The 22,685-nt window shown below is 40.9% G+C and overlaps 1 protein-coding gene and 2 long non-coding RNA genes across 3 annotated transcripts in view; all 3 read left to right on the top strand.

Moving 5' to 3' along the window:
- The window catches only part of LOC128520493 (NACHT, LRR and PYD domains-containing protein 14-like), a 550,151-nt gene that overhangs the window by 197,211 nt on the left and 330,255 nt on the right, over positions 1 to 22,685 (top strand). The window lies entirely within an intron of this gene.
- On the top strand, positions 2,543 to 4,946 carry LOC128520496 (uncharacterized). The gene is made up of 3 exons (XR_008357935.1): positions 2,543 to 2,616; positions 3,194 to 3,265; positions 4,874 to 4,946. It is a non-coding gene; the product is annotated as an uncharacterized LOC128520496 (long non-coding RNA).
- LOC128520497 (uncharacterized) lies at positions 4,957 to 5,493 on the top strand. Its single transcript, XR_008357936.1, has 2 exons — positions 4,957 to 5,042; positions 5,379 to 5,493. It is a non-coding gene; the product is annotated as an uncharacterized LOC128520497 (long non-coding RNA).

Raw genomic sequence — 22,685 nt, 5'->3', positions numbered from 1 at the left:
AATCACCTTCTGTTTCTCTCTTTATCTTTGTAGTTTTCTTCATTTTGTGCCTCTTTGTGCTTCTTGACTCTCAGAATTGCACTTTATTGTTTAATTTATGAGTAAAAATTAATTAGTATATGTAAAGTGTAGCATGTTGGTGTATCAAGAAATAAAGAGAAGCAGAAAAAATGTAGGTGGCATGATGGCTCAGTGGTTAGCACTGTCAAGGCACCTCCAGGGTCTGGACTCGATTTTCCCCTTGGGTTTGTGTGCATGGAATTCTCATGTTCTCCCCGTGAGTTCTTAAATTGCCTATAGTGTGCAAATGAGCGTGTGTGTGTGTGTGTGTGTGTGTGTGTGTGTGTGTGTGTGTGTGTGTGTGTATTTGTGCCCCGTGACGGATTGGGCCAGTCTAGTGTGTACTCTGCCTAATGCCCAAGTCTCCTAGAATAGGTTCCAGGTCTCCTTTGACCCTCTATACAGGATAAAGTGGTATAGACAATGAGTGATTAATAAAATAAATACAAAAAACATGTATAATCTTCATACAAAGATGATTATAGTGGAACCACAACATATGTCCAGGCAGAACCAAAGACGTGTGGCTGCCTCAAAAAAATAATCTGCAAAGTTAATCTGCAAAATCATTCTACTTTGCACATTTTAAAGTTCATTCTTCCTCACCCATTTTCTTGCTAAATCATCCTAACTTGCATCTTTTCTTTTGGTCATTTTTCCACTACGTTCAAACATAAGCTCTTATTTCTGTGGTTAGTTAATTTTTATCATATCATATAGCCATAATTTGATTTAATAGTCATTGAAAGTAAAACATAACTATAAGTCCATATTATAGTCCTTATTATCTGCATGTACTTACACATACCCTCCACTGATGAGACAAATGTCTATAGTCTAATGAATATTCATGATTTTTGTGAGTTTTTGTATGAATAAGCATGCTAAGACAAACGTAGCAGGTGTCAAGCTGTTCTTTGTCATTTAAGTCATTTGTTCTTTTTGTGTCCAAATTTATAGGGATTATGAAAAGGTTTTTTAGTATCATGTCCACTATACTTGGAGTACAGTTGTCGAAAAATGTCAAATAATTGCTATATTTATTACTCCAGATGCTTCAATTCCATTTAGTTCTGCACATAAAGATGTTATCACTTTTTCATCTTTGTTTGCCAGACATTCCATACTTTTACACTGGAAGTCCTTTAAGTGTCCCTCCATCCCTTGGTGGATTAAAAATGTATAACTTTTTTTTAAGTTGAAGGAGATTAAATACTGAGGTTCTACTGAGTCATTCGTGTGTGTGTGTGTGTGTGTGTGTGTGTGTGTGTGTGTGTGTGTGTGTGTGTGTGTGTGTGTGTGTGGTCTATGTGACTATGTATCTGTGTGTGTGTTTTTGTTTGTTTTCTGCGCAAGTGTTTGGAGGGTTCTGTTGTTCTCTCTGTTCTTGATATACAGTATTTGTATATGTTAATATAATTATCAAAAAAGGATATGCATGCTAACAAGAGTGGGTAATATTTTAAAAGAAAGAAAGAAAGAATTTCTAATAGTTGTATTTTCTTTCTACTATGTAGTTTAACTCACAGTAGTAATTTTTTAACATTACACAGTGACACTCCATCTATTGCTAATAATATAGCAGAAATATAAGGCAAAATCACCATTAGAATATAAATTATCACTCTAAATTCAAAATCACTTTTGAGACACTATTTTACTTTTCTTTATGTCTGGAATGTGTTTATTTAATGTTTGATTATACTTGTAAATTAAGTATTACCAATAATCTTCTTCTATGTCTTTCGGCTATTCCCTATAATTCACTGCAAAATTAACCAGATGATTTGTGTAGCATTCCATTGCTAAACTCCTATCCTAGGCTCTAAATTTCTGGTTTACTGCATAAACTTGAATTCATATCGACTACTGCACAGAGCTTTATCAGTAGTCTCACAGAGTTATCAGCTATGATTGGATCACTGTCTGATCCCACAAAACTCGACCAGACGACTAAATGTTTAGTCAATTAAAATAATTTCACATATCTTTTCACCAAAATCACAAACGTGTGCACTAGACCACATACCTATAAGGTTATTTAAACAGTTAATACCAGAAAAAAACTGAACCCCATTTAAAAATACCCAAATACGTCTCTTAGCAATGGCTTTGTACCAAAGTCTGTTAAACTACCATTTATTAAACTCTAATTAAGAAATATAATTGTAAGATATCAAACTTGAGGCCAATATAACATATTTACTTTATTTAAAATTCTGCAACATATTTTAGCAAAGAAGCTTTTGACACCATTGATCTTAATCCTTAATAGATTCAAAATGTTTTGGGAGTTGGAACAGTCTTCTCTTGTTTTAGGTCTTATTTGACTGATATTAATTAATAGTTTAAAATCCCTCTCCACCTCTGTCAGTCTGTTTGTCTGTCTGACTGTCTGTCAGGCTGTCTAGCTGTCTCTCTCTCTCTCTCTCTCTCTCTCATTCGTGTTTCTTGACTCCACCTCCCACTTAGACTCCCTTAAAATAAATCTGTCCCTCCACATTGAATGTATTCATTGATAGGACGACTTATAAACAATATCGGGAGAATAACACTGTAAGTATCTAAATCTAAAGCTATAATATGTAAATGTTATAAATCTACACTGAATAATCCTAGATTATCTACCTAACTGCACCACTGTAGCACATTATAGCAAATTTTACATATTATGCACATAGACAAATATGCATTTTTTTCTATTTTTCTTTAATTTTTTGTTAATTGCATTTTAATTTAGCATGAGCCTTGTAAAATTCCTTGCATGCTCTGTTTGTTTCTATTAATTGTGAATTTGCTGCTGTAACAATCTCATAAAATGCTAATAAATTAGTAATTAGGTTTTAAGATAAATATCCTTATATAATGGGGGGTCAGAGGTAGCTCAGTGGTTAAGGCATTGGACTACGGTTCGGAAGATCCCAGGTTCAAACCCCACAACCACCAAGTTGCCACTGTTGGGCTGTTGAGCGCGGCCCTTAACCCTCAACTGCTCAGATGTGTAATGAGATAAAAATGTAAGTCGCTCTGGATAAGAGCGTCTGCCAAATGCCTAAATGTAAATGTAAATATAATCCTGATCTTAATTTGCCCTGAATAGCTTATGCAATTCTCTAAATGTGTGTCCATGCAGGAAGAAGCATAACCGACAATATTTGAAACAACGATTATTTTCTGCAAAACAGAAAAATGAGAAAGATTAAAGGTAAGTGAAGAATGTGTCATACATAAAAGTTCTTCTTAAATGTAGCTTATTCATGTGGAATAAAAGAATTTTAGAACCTGATGGACTCGGGGTGGATCAGACAGGTCTGGAGGACATAAAGGGTCAGTGCTACTGGTATCTCAGTTGTTCCATGTAGAGCCAGGCCAAAAGTTTTAAGACACACATATAATTCTGCTGCTTCTGTGTTTTTAGATCTTTTTGTCAGATGTTACTCTGGTATACTGAAATATAATTCCAAGCATTTCAAAAGGGTCAAGTAGACTTTGTAGACTACTTGTGAAAATTATATTTGTGTGATTGTCAAAACTTTTGGCCCCCAGCTGTCTAGCTTGACATAGATAGATAGATAGATAGATAGATAGATAGATAGATAGATAGATAGATAGATAGATAGATAGATAGAATTGATCCATCCAGAAGGAGAAAAAAAACGTTTTGCTAAAAAAATACAATACAAATAAAAATCATCTATGCTATGTTAATTTGCTAAACCACCTGCAACTCCTGCTGCAGTCTTTAATGAAACAACGCCCCTGATATAGAGCGTAGAGCCAGTCACTCTGTGACTCCCACCAGGAGAAAACATCTGACACTTTTCGTCTATACTATTTCATCTATATACCTGTATATATTTTTTAACGAATCTTTAATGTGACTCCGAAGAACGAGTAGTCTCGTGAAAGTGATTCATTCATTTTCTACTGGGCGCGCATGAGCGAATCATCACAAAACCTCCATAGGTTATGTACAGGAAACAGAATTGAGCGAATCTTTTTTAATGACTCTTCTACTACAAACCGTTCGTTCTTTTGTCACATGACTCCCATAGACGCTAGGCGGTGCAATAGATTCAAAAGAATGAACAATATGAGAAGTGAGCTACTCATTCTGTTTATTATAAAATGTCCTTAGCTGCATTGTAATATTTTGATAACTGGAACTATAGCCAAAATTTGTGTATGTAGACGTATTGGGGGTCTTTTTATTGAAAATTTAACATTTTAACTTATTTCTGATCAAAGGAACAAAATGAACTGAATGATTTTAAAAAGGGATTCATTAATTTTGATGAACAAGATTCAAAGAAACCGAGTCACTAAAATGATTTAAACTTCCCGATACTTAATACTTTGCCTCACAGTGTTTTTGGCATACATTCCATTACATAAGATGAAGCACCTGTCCAGATTGGGCAAATTTGTGCCCATGACAACCCTTATTTTCTTTGCTGACAGAAATGACACCTGATCTGGCGTTTTGTTCTAGTTCATCATCTTCAAATTCTGATGTTTTGTGCTGAAATATTTTTAATATATAACCATGATGGTTCAGAGTGCTCATTTCAGTTACTGAATACTTCTTGTCAGCTCAAATCAGTCTGGTTATCCTCTTCGGATCTTCATAATCAACACAGTCTTTTAAACTTTAGACCTTCTAAACATTAAATGCCTGTCTCTCATTCAAACAGGAATTTTATCAAAACAACAAGACACTGATTTTTCTGCTCTTTTACATCTCATTTATTGCAGTGTAGTAGATATACTGCTTATATACAATTATTTCATCTCTCTCGCTGTGGTTTCCCAGTCCGTGTTCTCCCAGGCTGGGGTGGAGGAGGAGGAGGAGGAGGAGGAGGAGGAGGAGGCGGTGGCGGAGGCGGAGGCGGCGGCGGCGGAGGTGGAGGAGGAGGCGGAGGAGGTGGTGGTGGTGGTGGCCACTATCCGTGGTGGTGGTGAAGACTGGCACATTTTATGATGTAATTTCTTTCCCAAGCAGTTCACTGTGTGTTCATAGTGGCTATGAAACATAACTTAACATTATAATAATAATAATAATAATAATAATAATAAATAAAAATTATAAAAATTATAATAATAATAATGTTCATATTATTAATCATATGTAACAAAATATAATGCAAATATTTGCACTATAGTCTAATCAGCTGCTCTATATAAACACTGCACAGTGTTAATTTAACACTCTGGGTATAAACAATGGGAATTGGTTTTTGTATAAATACTGTACAGTGGATATAATTAAATATATAATTAAAACGTTTGATTGAATCTGCTTTTTTTCTTCATTACAGATTCATCATCAACTTCAGGGTCAAGTTCAAGCCCTACTTAATCTGATTTTGTCTAAATCTTACAAACAGAAGATTATAATAATAAAATTGATAAGTAAAGATGCTTTTAAAAACAGCTGTGAGAGTTGAAACTGTTGTCTTCCTTCTTTCATTTAGTGATAAGTATGAAGTTTATTAAGTTTGCTTTATAATTGTCCTGGTTGATTAAATGATGTACAAAATTCAGGACTTTATGGATTATGATTGTTTGTAAACCAATAATGGCTACAGAATTTAAGTGTGTGTGAAAGAAAGTGGCACTCAACAATAACATAAACATATGAATTACATATATGCTATTTATTAATACAGTAAGTGAATGTAATTAGTTAAAACTTTGCTAACATGTGTTAGTGATATTGTCTAAATAAATTAATACCTGCCATAAATCATAATAACAATAATAATAATAATAATAATAATAATAATGATGTATCTTTTCAAAAACCAATATTAATAGGTGTTATGTATATGTTCAATTATTTGTCATGTTATTTGCTGGGATCAGAGTGCATGGGCTCAACAGTGGCAATTTGGTGGTGCTGGGGCTTGAACCACTGCCTTCTGATCGCCTTAACTGTTTGAGCCACCACTGTCCATAAAGAACACTGCATTAGCAGCAGCAATGCTTTATAGTGTTTCTGTTAGGAGGTATTATTTGACATGGCTGTGTATGTACAGCATTTTACAGTTGGTTAAAAAGGGCTTTGTGAGTTCTAGTAAAAATTCTGGCTGCTGCATTCTGGATGAACTGAAGCTTGCACAGAGTAGAACATCCAGACAGTAAGGCATTACAGCAAACCAGCCTGGGGGTAACAAAAGCATGAACTATTTCAATATATCATGTAGTGACAATATGTTCCATATTTTGACAATATTTCTGAGATGAAAGAATGCTATCCTAGTAATATTATCTACATGAGCTTGTAATCAAGGACTGGAATCAATTATCACAACAAGGTATTTTACTGACGCACATGATGAAACAGAAATACCATCCAGAGTTACAGTATGATCAGCAAGCTTACCTCTAGTTGTATGTGGTCTTAGCACCAGTACTTCTGTTGTGTCAAAATTAAGCGGAAAGAAGTTAAATAGCATCCAGTGTCTAATGTCCTCCACACATTCCTCAACTTTACTAAGCCAGGCCTGTATAGGGCCTTATTTTGAGGCCAATACAGCATTAATTAATCTTGAAAATTATAGATCCTTCACAGTGGCCCGAAAATTTTTGAGCCATTCTTCTTGCAGAATGGTGGCCAGGTCACTACATAATGCTGGTGGAGGAAAACATTTCCTGACTCAATCCACCAAAACACCCCAAAGTGGCTAAATAATTTTTAGATCTGGTGACTTAGCAGGCCATGGGAGATGTTTAAAATGACTTTCATGTTCAACAAGCCACTCTGTCACCAGTCTTGCTGTGTGTATTGGTGCATTATCATACTGATACATGGCACCGCCTTCACCATACAATGTTTGAACCCTTGGGTGCACATGGTCTTCCAGAATGGTTTGGTAGTCCTTGGCAGTAACGTGCCCATCTAACACAAGTATTGGGCCTAGGGAATGCCATGATATTGCAGCCCAAACCATCACTGATCCACCCCCATGCTTTACTCTAGGCATGCAGCAGTCTGGATGGTATGCTTCTTTGGGCTTCTCCACAACTCTCTCGGATGTGGGAAAGACAGTGAAGGTGTACTCATCAGAGAACAATACATGTTCCACAGATCCAAGGTCCATGGTCCATGGTCCAAGATTTTTGTTGCTGGCACCATTGAAACTGACGTTTGGCATTGGCATTAATGACCAAAAGTTTGGCTTTGGCAGCCCAACCATGTACATTTACCCTGTGGAGCTCCAGATAAACAGTTTTGGTGGAAACAGAAGAAATGAGGTGAACATTTAATTCTGCAGTAAGTTGGGCAGCTGTGGTTTTATGTTTTCTGGATACAATCCGGGTTAATTCAATTAAATTTCAAATAAAATTTTATGTGTATACTCCACACAGTACTGACCCACACCTATGGTTTTTACATTCACTCTGGACATTCTGGACATTTGTTTACACTAGTGGCCACTGCACAACTACACTTCATGGTCAATAGTTAAATCACTTCATCACAAGCCACCTTTAATAAATGTAAGGAATCGCCACTAGAGGGCACTGTTTTGTCCTTTGTAGTTTTTGTTTTGCAGACTCAGTTTCCCCGAAGTCACCTTGGTCAGGTGATGCGGGAGCACACCTGAACCGAGGTGAGTCGTTAAATCTTCAATAAATAGCTGATTAGTCTGGGAAACTGGGTCGAGCATTGTTGGTTTGAAATCACTGTCATAATGTGGGCATTTTGTTTTGTTTTTTACTTTGTATTTTCATTTATGTTTAAATTTTAGTTCTTTCATTCTGTTGTTGTGTTCCTAGCCTCTGAGTGTCCCTTAGCCTAGCCTCTGAGTGTCCGTGTCCAGAGTCCCTAGTGTTGTGGTAGCTATTTGGATAGTGTAGCTAGTTTATGTTTAGCTATAAGGTAAGTATAGCTATGTGCATGTTAGGCTAAAGACATGCTTAGCTAGATGTATGTGTAGCTAAGTGCCATGTTTAGCTAAGTGCCATGTTTAGCTAATAGCCATGTTTAGCTGATTGGCATGTCTTTAGCCTTAGTCCTGTCTTTTGTCTCTAGTCTCCCAATGTCTCTAGTCCCATCTCCTGTCTGTCGTCTCTAGTCCGGTCGCTCGTCTCCCCATGTCTCTAGTCCGGTCGCTCGTCTCCCCATGTCTCTAGTCCGGTCGCTCGTCTCCCCATGTCTCTAGTCCGGTCGCTCGTCTCCCCATGTCTCTAGTTCAGTCTCTCGTTCCCCCCGTGTCTCTAGTTCAGTCTCTCGTTCCCCCCGTGTCTCTCGTCTAGTCCCAGTTTTCAGCTCCATGCTTAGTTTGTGTGTATTGTGTGTTATGTCTGTAAGCCTGTGCTCCACCATAGGGCTTATCTATGTAACAGGTATTGGAGCCTGTATTCGTCCTGTATGTAATGTCTTAAAGCTTGTGTTCCACCCTAGAGCCTATGTTTGTAAGTGCCGTCATAGCGCCGGTGTCTCGCCTTAGTACCTGTCTTTCAACTTATGCCTTGTTATAGTTTAAGTTTGTTGTCTGTTCGTTTTGGTTTGTTTTCGTCAGTGTGCTTGTTTTATGTTATTATTTCATTAAAGACTCTTTTGTTTAAAAACACCCATTTGTGTCTATGCCTGCCCTTTTTCTGCCCACGGCATTAACACCCAATACCACCCAATCCTGACAATAAATGTCAGGATTCACGCCCTGTCTGCCGTCTTTTTCCCACGCTGTCACTTCTCCTCACGTGCTCATGTTTTCCCCTAGCCCATCATGCGCTTTTCCCACGCCTCCGTTTCTGCCCTGTCTGCTCACCTGTTTCTCATTCCCTCCACTGATTATTCCAGTGATTTAAGCACGCGCTGCGCGCTGCTTAGATCGCTGGATTGTGTGTTTTCATACCTGGATTTTCTCGCATTTTTCTCTTCGGATTTTACGTTGCCAAGCTTGCTTCATTTCTCATTTTCGCTTTCGGTTTCTTATCTCAGATTTGTTTGCCTCGTTCTTTGATCTCCCGGTTTTGACCTCACGCTTCCATTTCTGGTTTTCACCTTTTGTCTACGTTTTTGGATTAAACGCCTCGCTCTTTGATCTCCTGGTTCTCGAATCTACGCTCTCCCCTTTGACTACGCCCCCGGCTTACGTTTTTGCTTTTGGTTCTGTCTCCGCTTCCCCTCCTCGACCACGCCCCCTCTGTCATGTCCCGCTTCGTGACAGAATAATCCAGCCACGACATGGATCCAGCCGATTTTGACCGCATGAGAACAGCACACCCACGTGGTACAGGCGCTAGTTGACTCAGGATCTGACCGTAATCTCATTAACGCAGCTTTGGCCAAGGCTCTGGGTATCCCCGCACTGCCTTTGGAGACTTACCTCACGGTTTAGGCCCTTGACAGAAGCCCGCTCTCATCTATCATCCACAGAACCCCTCTCGTCAGTCTCAGGATCTCAGGCAACCACACAAAGCAAACTTCGCTATTCATAATGGAGGGATTTCACGCTACAATTGTTCTGGGCCTATTCTGGCTAATCCGTCACAACCCACAAATAGATTGGGAGAGGAACTCGATTTTGGCCTGGAGTCCATCATGTTTCATGACCTGCTTACGAGCTGCAGGCCACACCCTGCCTCAGCCCTGCCCCTGCAGGGGAACCACCAAATCTCAACCACGTCCCCTCAGAATACCATGACCTCAAGGAGGTTTTCAGTAAATGTTGCGCCACACCCCAATGGGACATTAAGAATACCTGGTGGTCCCCTTTGGCCTGACCAATGCCCCCGCAGTTTTCCAGGCCCTTATCAATGACGTTCTCAGGGACTCCCTCAACTTCTCCGTGTTTGTTTACCTTGACGACATCTTGATCTTCTCCCAGGACCTGGAGAAACACCAACACCACGTCCGACAGGTACTGTAGAGTACTACTGGAGAACAACCTGTTTTTCAAGGCCGAGAAATGCGAGTTCCACTCCATGACCACCACATTCCTCGGGTTTGTTATTGGCCCCAAAGGCATCAAGATGGAACCAGCCAAGCACCAAGCTGTCACCAGCTGGCCCTATCCCACCTTACGACAGGAACTCCTGGCCTTCGCCAACTTCTACCGGTGCTTCATTCGGGGCTACAGCTCCATAGCTGCCCCCTTAAGCAACGGTTCACGTCCGCCCCAATCCTAACCATCCCAGACCCATCACGCCAGTTCATCTTGGAGGTCGACGCCTCCAGCACGGGGGTAGGGGGCGTCCTGTCCCAGAGAGCCCCACACGATAACAAACTACACCCCTGCTCCTTCTTCTCACACCGCCTAACACCTGCTGAAAGAAACGATGGCATCGGCGATCGTGAGCTCCTGGCCATTAAGCTAGCTCTGGAGGAGTGGAGACATTGGTTAGAGGGGACGGAGGTGCCCTTCCTGGTCTGGACCGATCATAAAAACCTTGAATACGTTCAGAGCGCCAAGAGACTCAACGCCCGCCAGGCCCGATGGTCCCTGTTCTTTAGTACTGTAGGTTCAATTTCACCCTCTCCTACCGCCCAGGATCCAAGAACGCCAAGCCAGACGCCCTCTCAAGACAATTTTTTGCCACTCACGGCATCCGTGCCAACGACACAATCTTGCCTCCTACCTCCTTGCTTGCGGCCACAGAACTCGACATTGAGACCAAGGTGAAGCAAGCCCTGACCCACAAGCCTGGGCCTAGCAACGTTCCACCGAAACGCCTCTTCGTCCCTTTCTCCCTGCGTTCCCAGGTCCTGCAGTGGGCCCACAGCTCTAAAATCAAACTCTCCTGTCACCCTGGCGTAACCCGCACCTTGGCACAAACCAGCAGCAATTTTGGTGGCCCACACTTAAGGAAGATGTCTTCAGCTTTGTTGCGGCATGTGACGTTTGCGTAAGATCCAAACACACCACCATAGCCCGGTGGGCCTCCTTAGGCCTCTGCCTATCCCACACCATCCATGGTCCCACATCACCTTGGACTTCGTCAGAGGGCTACCCACATCTAACGACCACACCTGCATCATGACAGTGGTGGACCGGTTCTCTAAGGCCGCCCACTTCATTCCCCTGCCACGACTGCCCTCCGCCAAGGAGACTGAAGAACTTATGGTCAACCACGTCTTTAAGCTGCATGGCCTCCCAAGAGACTGTCTCGGACCGGGGCCCACAGTTTACCTCTCAGTTCTGGAAGGGCTTCTGCAAATTGATTGGGGCCACCCCCAGCCTGTCATCAGGGTTTCATCCCCAATCAAACGGTGAGACTGAGAGGAAGAACCAGGCCCTCGAGGTCGCCCTGAGATGCATGACCTCCCGGGACGCTACTTCATGGAGCAAGTTTCTGCCCTGGGTAGAATACGCCCACAACTCCCAGGTCTCGTCATCTACTGGCCTGTCTTCTTTCCAGTGCTGCTTAGGGTATCAGCCACCGCTGTTCCCGTCTCAGGAAGTGGAGGTCAACGTTCCGTCTGCCCAAGCCTTCATCCAACGCTGCAAAAAGACGTGGCTGCAAGCAAGGAAGACCTTATTGCGAGTCAACAAGAGATACAAGGACCAAGCAGACCGCAGGCGCTCTCAGGCCTAAGTACAGAGTGGGGCAGAGAGTTATGCTATCCACCCGAGATATCCACCTAAAGGCCGCCTCTCGTAAACTCTCTCCCCGATACATTGGGCCCTTCACCGTCACCAAGATTGTCAATCCATGCGCCGTCAAGCTCCGGCTCCCCTCTACAATGCGGCGAGTCAGCCCCACGTTTCATGTATCCCAGCTATGCCGCCTCGCCCCATGCCCACTGATTATTCCAGTGATTTAAGCATGCGCTGCGCGCTGTTTAGATTGCTGGATTATTGTGTGTTTTCATACCTCGATTTTCTCGCGTTTATTTTCTCTTCGGGTTTCATGTTGCCAAGCTCGCTTCGTTTCTCGTTTTCGCTTTCGGTTTCTCGTCTCGGATTTGTTTGCCTCGTTTTTTATCTCCCGGTTTTGACCTCACGCTTCCATTTCTGGTTTTCGCCTTTTCGTCTACGTTTTTGAATTAAATGCCTCGCTCTTTGATCTCCCGGTTCTCGTATCTACGCTCTCCCTTTTGACTGCGCCCCCCGTCTTACATTTTTGCTCTAACGCTTTGCCGCCTGACTTTTGGTTCCGACCCTGCTTCCGCTCCTCGACCACGCCCCCTCTGTCTGCCGTCATCTCTCGCTTTTGGATCCATCACGTCCCGCTCCGTGACAATAAATCACTTTTAAGCATATTTGCACGCACAAGACACTTTATATGTGTCGATTGCACAACGCTGCATATTACCATTTTTTATTACCATTTATATCTAACTTCATTTCACACAAAAATACCATCAATCTATATCTACTTTGTACAGCTGTTTTTCTTATTGTTCTATTGTTCTGCCCTCTGTATCAAACGCCTTGCTTGACTCGGCAGTCAGATAACGTTTACCAAAAGACAACAAACTCAGAAAGTAATATCTGAGTTTAATATCTTTGGTAAAGAACTAACGTTTACCAAAAGACAACAAACTCAGAAAGTAATATCTAGCCTTTACTGTTGCTTATGGAATGACGTAAAACTGCAAACATACAAATTACAGAATGTAAGTATACAAAATAGTTATATGTACATGCACAAGCACAACCGGGAACTTTTATAAACATAATACTAGCTTTAAACTTCCCTAAGCCATATAGGTAATACAATCGATCAAATAAAGAATAAAGTTATAAATCCAACATGTAAATAACATGGATATAGCATTTGTATACGTAAACATAAGTGAAATAATAATTATACAATGTCTACATACTGAATGTGCCTTAAAATCAACTTAAATCAGGGAACGATATCAGCCATGACAATGTGCTCTTTGGTATTACTGCTAGAATCACATTTTTTATGTCATCAAACAAGGACACTAACGCTAAGTGTAGTACCAATCTTTGTCCAGAAGGTGTCACTAAACTGCAACTTTATACAAGGTTAAATGTGATTAACTCAGTAGAACAGCACATCTATATTTCTTCATATATTCTCATATTGTATATTTTTGTTGAACAGTTATTTTATTTTAATTTAAATTGTATTTTATTTTTTATTTACCTTTTATTTTATTTTTTATATTTATTTCCTATTCATAGTCTTTCATTTTAATGTCACAAGCAGTTGTCTAAGCATTTGACTGCATATTGTACTGTGTATGACTGTGTATGTGACAAATAAAATTTGAATTTGTACAGCCCTTTTAACAGTTGTCATTGTCGCAAAGCAGCTTTACACAATCAAAAAAATTATGGAATTTTGTATAAAATGTGAATGGAGTATAAATAAAAATAATTAGATAGTCCTTACTGAGGGTGACGGTGGCAAGGAAAAACTCCCTTAGATGTACAGAGATTCAAAAAGTTTTTTTTTTATTTAATTTAAAATTATAATAAACAGGAGATTTTTTTTAAATGAAAAAATATTCACTACTCTTGTACATTTCATAACATATAATAATCTACTACTTTCATACTAAGTCTATATTTAAGTAAAAGCTAATGGGTGATAATGACCTTGTTTACTGCTTTGTTAAAAAAAGAAAAAAATATTTTCATCGTGTCTGATTGCTGAAGCATGTGATCAGATGATATGAATGTTGAATTTGATCTAAAATGGATCATCAGAATTATAGAGTCCTTGCCAGCTCAAAGGCACACTGTAAGATAGAAAGGACCTCTGAAATTCAAAAGCAGCGGTAATGAGCTTGCCCTATCACTCAAAGATTGCAACTTCGAATCCCGGCTGATGCAGTAACCACCAGCTGCTGGGGGCCCAGAGAGAGCTGATTGGCTCTGTCAGAGCGGAGGCACTTAGTGATCTCACATCAATCACGGCTCTACAGCCAATCATGGATGTCGGAGAGCTCACGCAAGCAGAAGAACCAGATAGCCTATGTGACTGTGTTACGCCAATCTCAAAAGGGGAGGGGGAAACAAAAAAAGAACACTTTTCTTTATTATAATAGCCATAAACATTGATTTCATTAATATAATCTGTAGTAGAAACTTAAGACATTGCAAGCAAGTGAAATGTAATGGAATCATAAGGCACAGTAATAAAATGACATCCAATGGTCATAAATGCAACAACATTTAAACATTTTAACTATGTCAACTACCTTAGTAGTCTTGCTATTTTATTTTACTAAGGTCGCTGAATTAACATCCGTTAATCAGACAGGGTGCCTGCATTTTTCCACTAATTATGCTTTAATGGGATTCACATGGCACAAACAAATAAGTGAAATAATGTTGTGCACTTTTGCACCTCCTTCCTGATGAGATACTTATTAACACCAGGACATCCCTTTCAGACAGCTTTCTCTTGCATCCACAGTTATTCCTATTGGATGTGGTTCGTGCTTTCTGGTGTTATGCTGACATTACCCTGGATACCGTGGCTCTTAATGAATTACAAAGACTTGCTGTCTTGGTCACAGATGCGACAGTGAGACTTGCACCAACAATTTGTCCTCATTTGTACTCTGATATTGTAAGGGCCATATTTCATTCTTGTGATTTGTTGTTATGTTTATCTTATTTCAGTTTATTAGTTAAGCATTAAGCATTAAGTATCATACATATAATTTGTATTGTGACATCATTTCGTGGGTTGTTCTGTGACATCATCCCACAGTTATGCAGTTCCATGTCTATCACGCACGTTAGTTGTAGTTGTTGTTAAGACACGGAAGGATATAGAAAGGTGTGGAGCACACAAGCTATTGACCGTGAGACAGTAAGCTAAAAGGAATACAGTAAAATAAGTTGTTGTAACTGTAATCTATCGAAGCTACAGAACACAGCAAGCGACTTGTCGTGACTACAGTGGATTTATGCAAGAAACTGTAACAACCGTTGTTTTTGATGTTGAAAATAAACAAGAGACAAAAAAATCAACGAAACGTCTGATGTCGTCAGTGACACTGTGTAACTAAAGACACGCGTCAGAACTTGTGAATAACATGCAGCTACAGATATATTGTACTCTAACATTATATCACCCATAATGTTGTGTGCATTGCAATATTTTTAGCAAAACTGTGCTATTACTTTGCTAATTAAACCTTTACACTCTGCTATTACTGGTGGAATGTGCAATCAATAAAGATTGGCCACCAGGCTGGTCAAATTTAGCCATAAAACCTTCAGCTGCTGGGGGCCCAGAGAGAGCTGACGCAAGCAGAAGAACCAGATAGCCTATGTGACTGTGTTACGCCAATCTCAAAAGGGGTGGGGGAAACAAAAAAAGAACACTTTTTTTTTTTTATTATAATAGCCATAAACATTGATTTCATTAATATAATCTGTAGTAGAAACTTAAGACATTGCAAGCAAGTGAAATGTAATGGAATCATAAGGCACAGTAATAAAATGACATCCAATGGTCATAAATGCAACAACATTTAAACATTTTAACTATGTCAACTACCTTAGTAGTCTTGCTATTTTATTTTACTAAGGTCACTGAATTAACATCCGTTAATCAGACAGGGTGCCTGCATTTTTCCACTAATTATGCTTTAATGGGATTCACATGGCACAAACAAATAAGTTAAATAATGTTGTGCACTTTTGCACCTCCTTCCTGATGAGATACTTATTAGCACCAGGACATCCCTTTCAGACAGCTTTCTCTTGCATCCACAGTTATTCCATTGGATGTGGTTCGTGCTTTCTGGTGTTATGCTGACATTACCCTGGATACCGTGGCTCTTGATGAATTACAAAGACTTGTCTGAATTACAAAGACTTGCAAACCTGTGCTATTACTTTGCTAATTAAACCTTTACACTCTGCTATTACTGGTGGAATGTGCAATCAATAAAGATTGGCCACCAGGCTGGTCAAATTTAGCCATAAAACCTCCAACACTCAACTGGCCAATGTTTCAGTTTCATTGTCCAACCCCTGTAGAAGCAAGCCTAAAGCAGACCCCTGTGGAACATTAAGCTTCTCAACGCAACTTTATTTGTATAGTACTTTAAGAACAAGAATGTCCCAAAGTGCGGGGCATAGGGCTGAAGCAGATCTGAGCGGTAGGGCGGGGCAAGGTCATGTAAACATTTTAACATGACTAAAAAAATTCTTTACTTAATTTTACTTAATTTAATCTTAATTTACTTACTTGAGCTTCCTGTGACGTAGCTTCCTGTTTTTCGTATTGTTCCCGCGAAAGTTCCTCGTTTGTTTGTATCAGGGTTTAGATTACATTACCTTTTCTTGTTAATTCTAAATAACAACATTAACTAATTTTCAGGCTTTAATACTACTGGATTTTTGCCTTTTTCTGTTTGTTTGCTTTTTTTGCGCTTTTTCAGAGAACGCGCGTATCATCTGAGAACAACAAGCGGAATCCATCACCAAATAACTACTCAGGTACGATATCATGTCTAATATTCAGCTCGTTCAGTGTGTAGAGTGCAGGATGTTTAGACATTCTTCCTCCGTCGTTAGTGGTAATTTTATTTGTGATAGGTGTGTGTTAGTGAGCACTCTGACGGAGAAGATATCAGCGTTAGAGGAGCGCATCCAGACTTTAGAGAGGGTTAGAGAGTGTGAGAACAGCGTTATTCCCGTAGCAGACAGTCAGGGTGCCGCAGGCGGAGATAACCAGCCCCCGACTCCGGCATTAGAGCCCTCACAGCAGGGCGAGTGGGTGACGACTCGGCGGCATACTCGTTCAGCCAAAGCTAACGCTAAGGCTAGCCCACCGGAGCACGCCTCTTCTGCGCTTCACGTGTTTAACAGGTTTGCTCTCCTCAGTGATGCACCCGCTGAGAAACCTGAAAGAGTGGTGGTGGTTAGGTGTATCCCGGGAGCCAGAACACCGGACATAGCAGGTAATCTTAGGGCTCTAGGACAGCACAGGTTCTCAAAGATAGTGGTACATGCTGGAGCTAACGATACACGCCTTCGTCAGTCAGACGTTAGTAAGAATAACTTTATAGAGGTGATTAAATTAGCGAAGGCGATGTCCGATGGAGTAGTATGCTCTGGTCCCATCCCAATGAGACGTGGTGACATAACTTACAGCAGGTTATGGTCGCTGAACCGCTGGATGTCCAGGTGGTGCTCCGAAAACAACGTGGGCTTCATAGATAATTGGAAGACCTTTGAGGGCAAAGCTGGCCTGTTAGGGCGGGACGGTGTCCATCCCACTCGGGAAGGTGCTGCTCTCATTTCCTGTAGTTTAGCTCATAGTCTCAGAAGAGGCCTAGTTAATCGGTGACAATCCAGAGCCCAGGCCAGGGAGCAGACAGACAGGCTAAACCAACCGTCTGCTAGCTGCATAGAGTCATCACTCAAGGTTCACTGTATTGAGACTGTTCCCCGAGCTAAAAACAAATTTAGAAAGACTCAGAAAGTCTGTTTTAATAATTTAATTAACATAGATATTACAAACTCAGATCATACTGAATGCGCAACCGGCACCTCTGATCTGAAGCTAGGACTGTTAAACATTAGATCTCTCGCATCTAAAGCAGTTATTATTAACGAAACTATCACAGACCAGGAGTTTGATATATTATGTTTAACTAAAACCTGGATTAAACAGGACGAGTATGTAGCTCTAAATGAAGCTAGTCCTTCTGGATACAGCTACATACACCAGCCTCGGTTAACTGGTAGAGAAGGAGGCGTCGCAGTTATTTACAACGATAATCTGGCTATCGTACAAAAACACAGATTTAAATTTAATGCATTTGAAATTCTCTATAGTAACATAAAGTCAGCTCAGACGATTCCGCTAATCATCATTTACAGACCTCCAGGGCCGTACTCTGAATTTCTCTGTGAATTTGCAGATTTCCTTTCAAACCTTGTCGTTTCCATAGACAAAGCGTTAATTGCTGGAGATTTTAATATTCATTTTGAGAATCCAGAAGACCCTCTGAGAGCAGCATTTATGTCCATACTGGACTCAGTAGGAGTAAATCAGTGTGTAGTAGGACCCACTCATAAAGCAGGTCACACTTTGGACTTAATATTATCCTTCGGATTGAGTATAAGAAACATAATTACAATTCCACAGTCTGAAGTTATATCAGATCACTGTCTTGTCTCGATTAAAGTGTCTCATAGTAATAATGCACCGTGCTACCGCCTTAAACGTACATTCACATCAAATACCACACAGAGCTTTATCGATAATCTTCCAGAGTTATCAACTTTGATTGGATCGCCATCTGATTCCACAGAACTCGATCAAGCGACCGAATATCTAGAGTCAACACTTCGTCATAGCTTAGATAATGTAGCTCCAGTTAAAAGAAAAATGATTAGAGATAAGAAACTCGCTCCTTGGTATAACGATCACACACGCACTCTAAAACAAACCGCTCGGAAATTAGAACGCAAATGGCGTCAAATTAAATTGTTAGTTTTCCAAATAGCATGGAAGGAGAGCATCCTGAACTATAGAAGAGCTCTCAGTGCTGCTAGGTCAATGTATTCCTCCAATCTTATAGAAAATAACAAAAATAATCCTAGATTTTTATTTAATACCATAGCAAAATAACTAAAAACAAGACCACTGCAGAAATCTCCACAACAACAACATACAGGAGTGAGGATTTCATGACCTTTTTCAATAACAAAATCATAAATATTAGGCAAAAAATTCAGGCTTTAAAACCAGACAATTTAAGTGATACAGATGATAAATTAATCACATCACATCAGAACCTAGAATACTTTACTCCCCTTGAAGCGAGTGAACTAATTTCACTCATCTCCTCTTCAAAATCATCAACCTGTGAATTAGATCCAATACCGACACATTGCAGCTTTTGACACTATTGATCATGGCATTCTCCTTCACAGGTTAGAAAATGTAGTAGGAATTAAGGGAACAGCCCTCTTATGGCTCAGATCCTATTTGACTGATCGTTATCAGTTTGTAGATTTAGATGGTGACCATTCCTCATGTTCTCTAGTGGAGTTTGGTGTTCCACAGGGTTCTGTTTTAGGCCCACTGCTTTTTTCCCTTTACATGCTTCCTCTAGGCAACATAATTCGTAAACATGGTATTAGTTTTCATTGTTATGCTGATGACACACAAGTATACGTTTCAGCAAAACCAGATGAGAAAAACCAGCTTACTAAAATTGAGCAATGTGTGCAGGACATAAGAGATTGGATGTTAATTAATTTCCTTCTGCTTAATCCTGATAAGACAGAAGTTCTAGTCATAGGACCACAAGCAGCTAGAAGTAAGCTTTCTGATCACACTGTGATTTTAAATGGCCTTTCTGTTCCATCAAGTGCAACAGTAAAAGACCTCGGTGTGATTATAGATTCAAGCCTTTCATTTGAAGCACATGTAGATAATATTACCAGGATAGCATTCTTTCACCTCAGAAATATTGCCAAGATAAAAAATATATTGTCACTAAACGATGCAGAAAAACTAGTTTATGCTTTTATTACGTCTAGGTTGGACTATTGTAATGCCTTACTGTCTGGTTGTTCAACTAGGTGCTTAAACAAGCTTCAATTAGTCCAAAATGCAGCAGCGAGAGTCCTCACTCGAACCAGACGATATGAGCACATCACCCCTATCTTATCCACATTGCATTGGCTTCCTGTGAAATTTCGCATCGATTTTAAAATACTACTCTTGACGTATAAAGCATTAAATGGTCTCGCGCCGCAGTATCTGAGTGAACTGCTAGTGTCTTACAATCCGCCACGCCTACTTCGATCAAAGGATGCAGGCTGCTTGTCAGTACCGCGTATTATTAAAACTACAGCAGGGGGCAGAGCTTCTTCTTACAAAGCCCCAAAGTTATGGAATAGTCTTCCAAATAGTGTTCGGGACTCAGACACAGTCTCAGTGTTTAGGTCCATGCTAAAAACCTATTTATTTAGCCAAGCATTTTTATAAATAGATTAGCCTTAGGTAAAGGAGCAGATCTGGGGGACTCATGGACGTAGAGTATTAGGTGAACTGGTATGTTTGCTGTCTTCCCCACTCTCACTGATCACTCAGGTTTGTTGACGGTGAGGTGATTGGTTGCTTTACATCTCAGGAAGCCCTCATGTCTGTGTTTCCTTCTGGCTCTCCCTTTTTAGTTATGCTGTCATAGTTAGCCCTGCCGGAGTCTCTGCTTGCACTCTGCACTAAATATACATTCACTTTTTACATTGTTCGACTGTGACCATACCTAACTGTTATCTCTCCATCTCTTTTGCTCTCTCCTTTTCTGCTCTCTTCTCTCTCTCTCTCTCTCCCTCTCTCCTTTTTCCTCTACCTATCTCTCTGTCGAGCTATACATGTCGCTCCTGAGCTGCCAGTGATCCAGACCCCCTCTGCCCGCTGGACCTCTCTAACTCATCCTGAAGTCCTGCTTCTGGTTGGAGATCTCATCACATGGATGCCCCCGTGTGGTCTGCCTGGAATGCGTGTGGTGACTGGGGTTGGTTCCACTTTTCCATGAAGGTGGTCCTGTCCTCGACTGATGCAGACAGCTGTTCGTTGAGGACCTGTGACTTCAGTCGCTCAATAGTTCAGGACTGGAATTTTTTACAGTCTACCTGAGCCTCCAGGAACAAACTGGACTTTAATCTTACACATCTCCTCTTATACTGAACTTTCAGTCTCGCATATTATTATGCACATCAATCCCTGCTATCTGTTTCACCCAGATGAGGATGGGTTCCCTGTTGAGTCTGGTTCCTCTCAAGGTTTCTTCCTATTACCATCTCAGGGAGTTTTTCCTTGCCACTGTCGCCGTCGTCCTAGGCTTGCTCATCAGGGACAATCATATAATTTTGATTCATACACATTCACATTTCATACAAACTTAATTCTTTTGATTGTGTAAAGCTGCTTTGTGATGATGTAAATCGTTAAAAGCGCTATACAAATAAAATTTAATTGAATTGAATTGAATTAAATATGTATATACATGAATATAAATAAGAGCAGTCAGAAATATATTATGCAGGAAATTAGATATAAACTATACATAGTGTATTGCACATTTCCAGGGGCTGTATTGCACTCATTGTATATCCGACTTATAGGGTTATATTTATATATATATGTATTGCATCATAGAGTTATATATTACACTAAAAGTTTGATTTGATTAATGGGAGAGGACCTACAGAGCACGGCTAGAGTTCAGCAGTCTAATTGCTTCAGGGTAAAAGCTGTTTTTGAGCCTGGTGGTCTTGCACTGAAGGCTCCTCAGCCTTCTGCCCGAGGGAAGAGGTTGAAATAGAGCATGTGCAGGGTGGGTGGAGTCCTTAATAATGCGGAGGGCTCTTCCTCTGCATCTTGCAGTGTACAGTTTGGTGAGAGAGGGGAGCCTGCTCCCCACTGTCCTCTGTGCAGCCTTAACTAGTCTCTGCAGGGCTTTCCTCTCAGCTACTGTGCTATTGCCATGCCACACAGTGATGTTTGGGTGTTCCCTTTCAGGGGTCGCCACAGCGAATCATCTGCCTCCATCTAACCCTACCCTCCTTAGATAGGAGTCTCTATGGACAATGATGTTTACATTGTGACATTGTGCTTTGTAGCGAGAGCAGGGAACAGGTGGAGGAAAATTTGGAGAGGTGGAGGTATGCCCTGGAAAGCAGAGAAATGAAGGTTAGCCGCAGTAAGACGGAATACATGTGTGTGAATGAGAGGCACCCAAGAGGAACGGTGAGGCTACAGGGAGCAGAGGTAAAGAAGGTGCAGGACTTTAAGTACTTATGGTCAACATTTCAGAGCAACAAAGAGTGTGGAAAGGAGGTGAAGAGGTGGGTACAGGCAGGTTGGAATGGGTGGAGAAAAGTCTCAGGTGTGAGTATCAGCGATAATGAAAGGAAAGGTGTACAGGACAGTGGTGAGACCAGCAATGCTGTATGGTTTAGAGACAGTGGCACTGAAGAAAAGGCAGGAGGCAGAGTTGGAGGTAGCAGAGCTGAAGATGTTGAGGTTCTCCTTGGGAGTGACAAGGATGGATAGGATCAAGAATGAGTTCATCAGAGGGACAGCCTATTCTAGATGTTTTGGAGATAAAGTCAGAGAGGCCAGATTGAGGTGGTTTGGACATGTTCAGAGGAGAGATGGTGAATATATTGGTAGAAGGATGCTGAGGTTGGAACTGCCAGGCAGGAGGTCTAGAGGAAGACACGTGGCACGTGAAATTAGCTAGACCTTTAGGGGCGCCAGCGGCAGTGGTTAGGTGTATCCCGGGAGCCAGAGCACCGGACATAGCAGGTAATATTAGGGCTCTAGGACAGCACAGGTTCTCAAAGATAGTGGTACATGCTGGAGCTAATGATATACGCCTTCGTCAGTCAGAGGTTAGTAAGAGTAACTTTATAGAGGTGTTTAAATTAGCGAAGGCGATGTCCGATGGAGTAGTATGCTCTGGTCCCATCCCAATGAGACGTGGTGACATAACTTACAGCAGGTTATGGTCGCTGAACCGCTGGATGTCCAGGTGGTGCTCCGAAAACAACGTGGGCTTCATAGATAATTGGAAGACCTTTGAGGGCAAAGCTGGCCTGTTAGGGCGGGACGGTGTCCATCCCACTCGGGAAGGTGCTGCTCTCATTTCCTGTAGTATAGCTCATAGTCTTAGAAAAGGCCTAGTTAATCGGTGACAA

This window comes from Clarias gariepinus, chromosome 4 (genome assembly GCF_024256425.1).
Source record: "Clarias gariepinus isolate MV-2021 ecotype Netherlands chromosome 4, CGAR_prim_01v2, whole genome shotgun sequence".
In the NCBI taxonomy this organism is placed as follows: domain Eukaryota; kingdom Metazoa; phylum Chordata; class Actinopteri; order Siluriformes; family Clariidae; genus Clarias; species Clarias gariepinus.
This window is presented reverse-complemented; position numbering and strand designations above follow the sequence as displayed.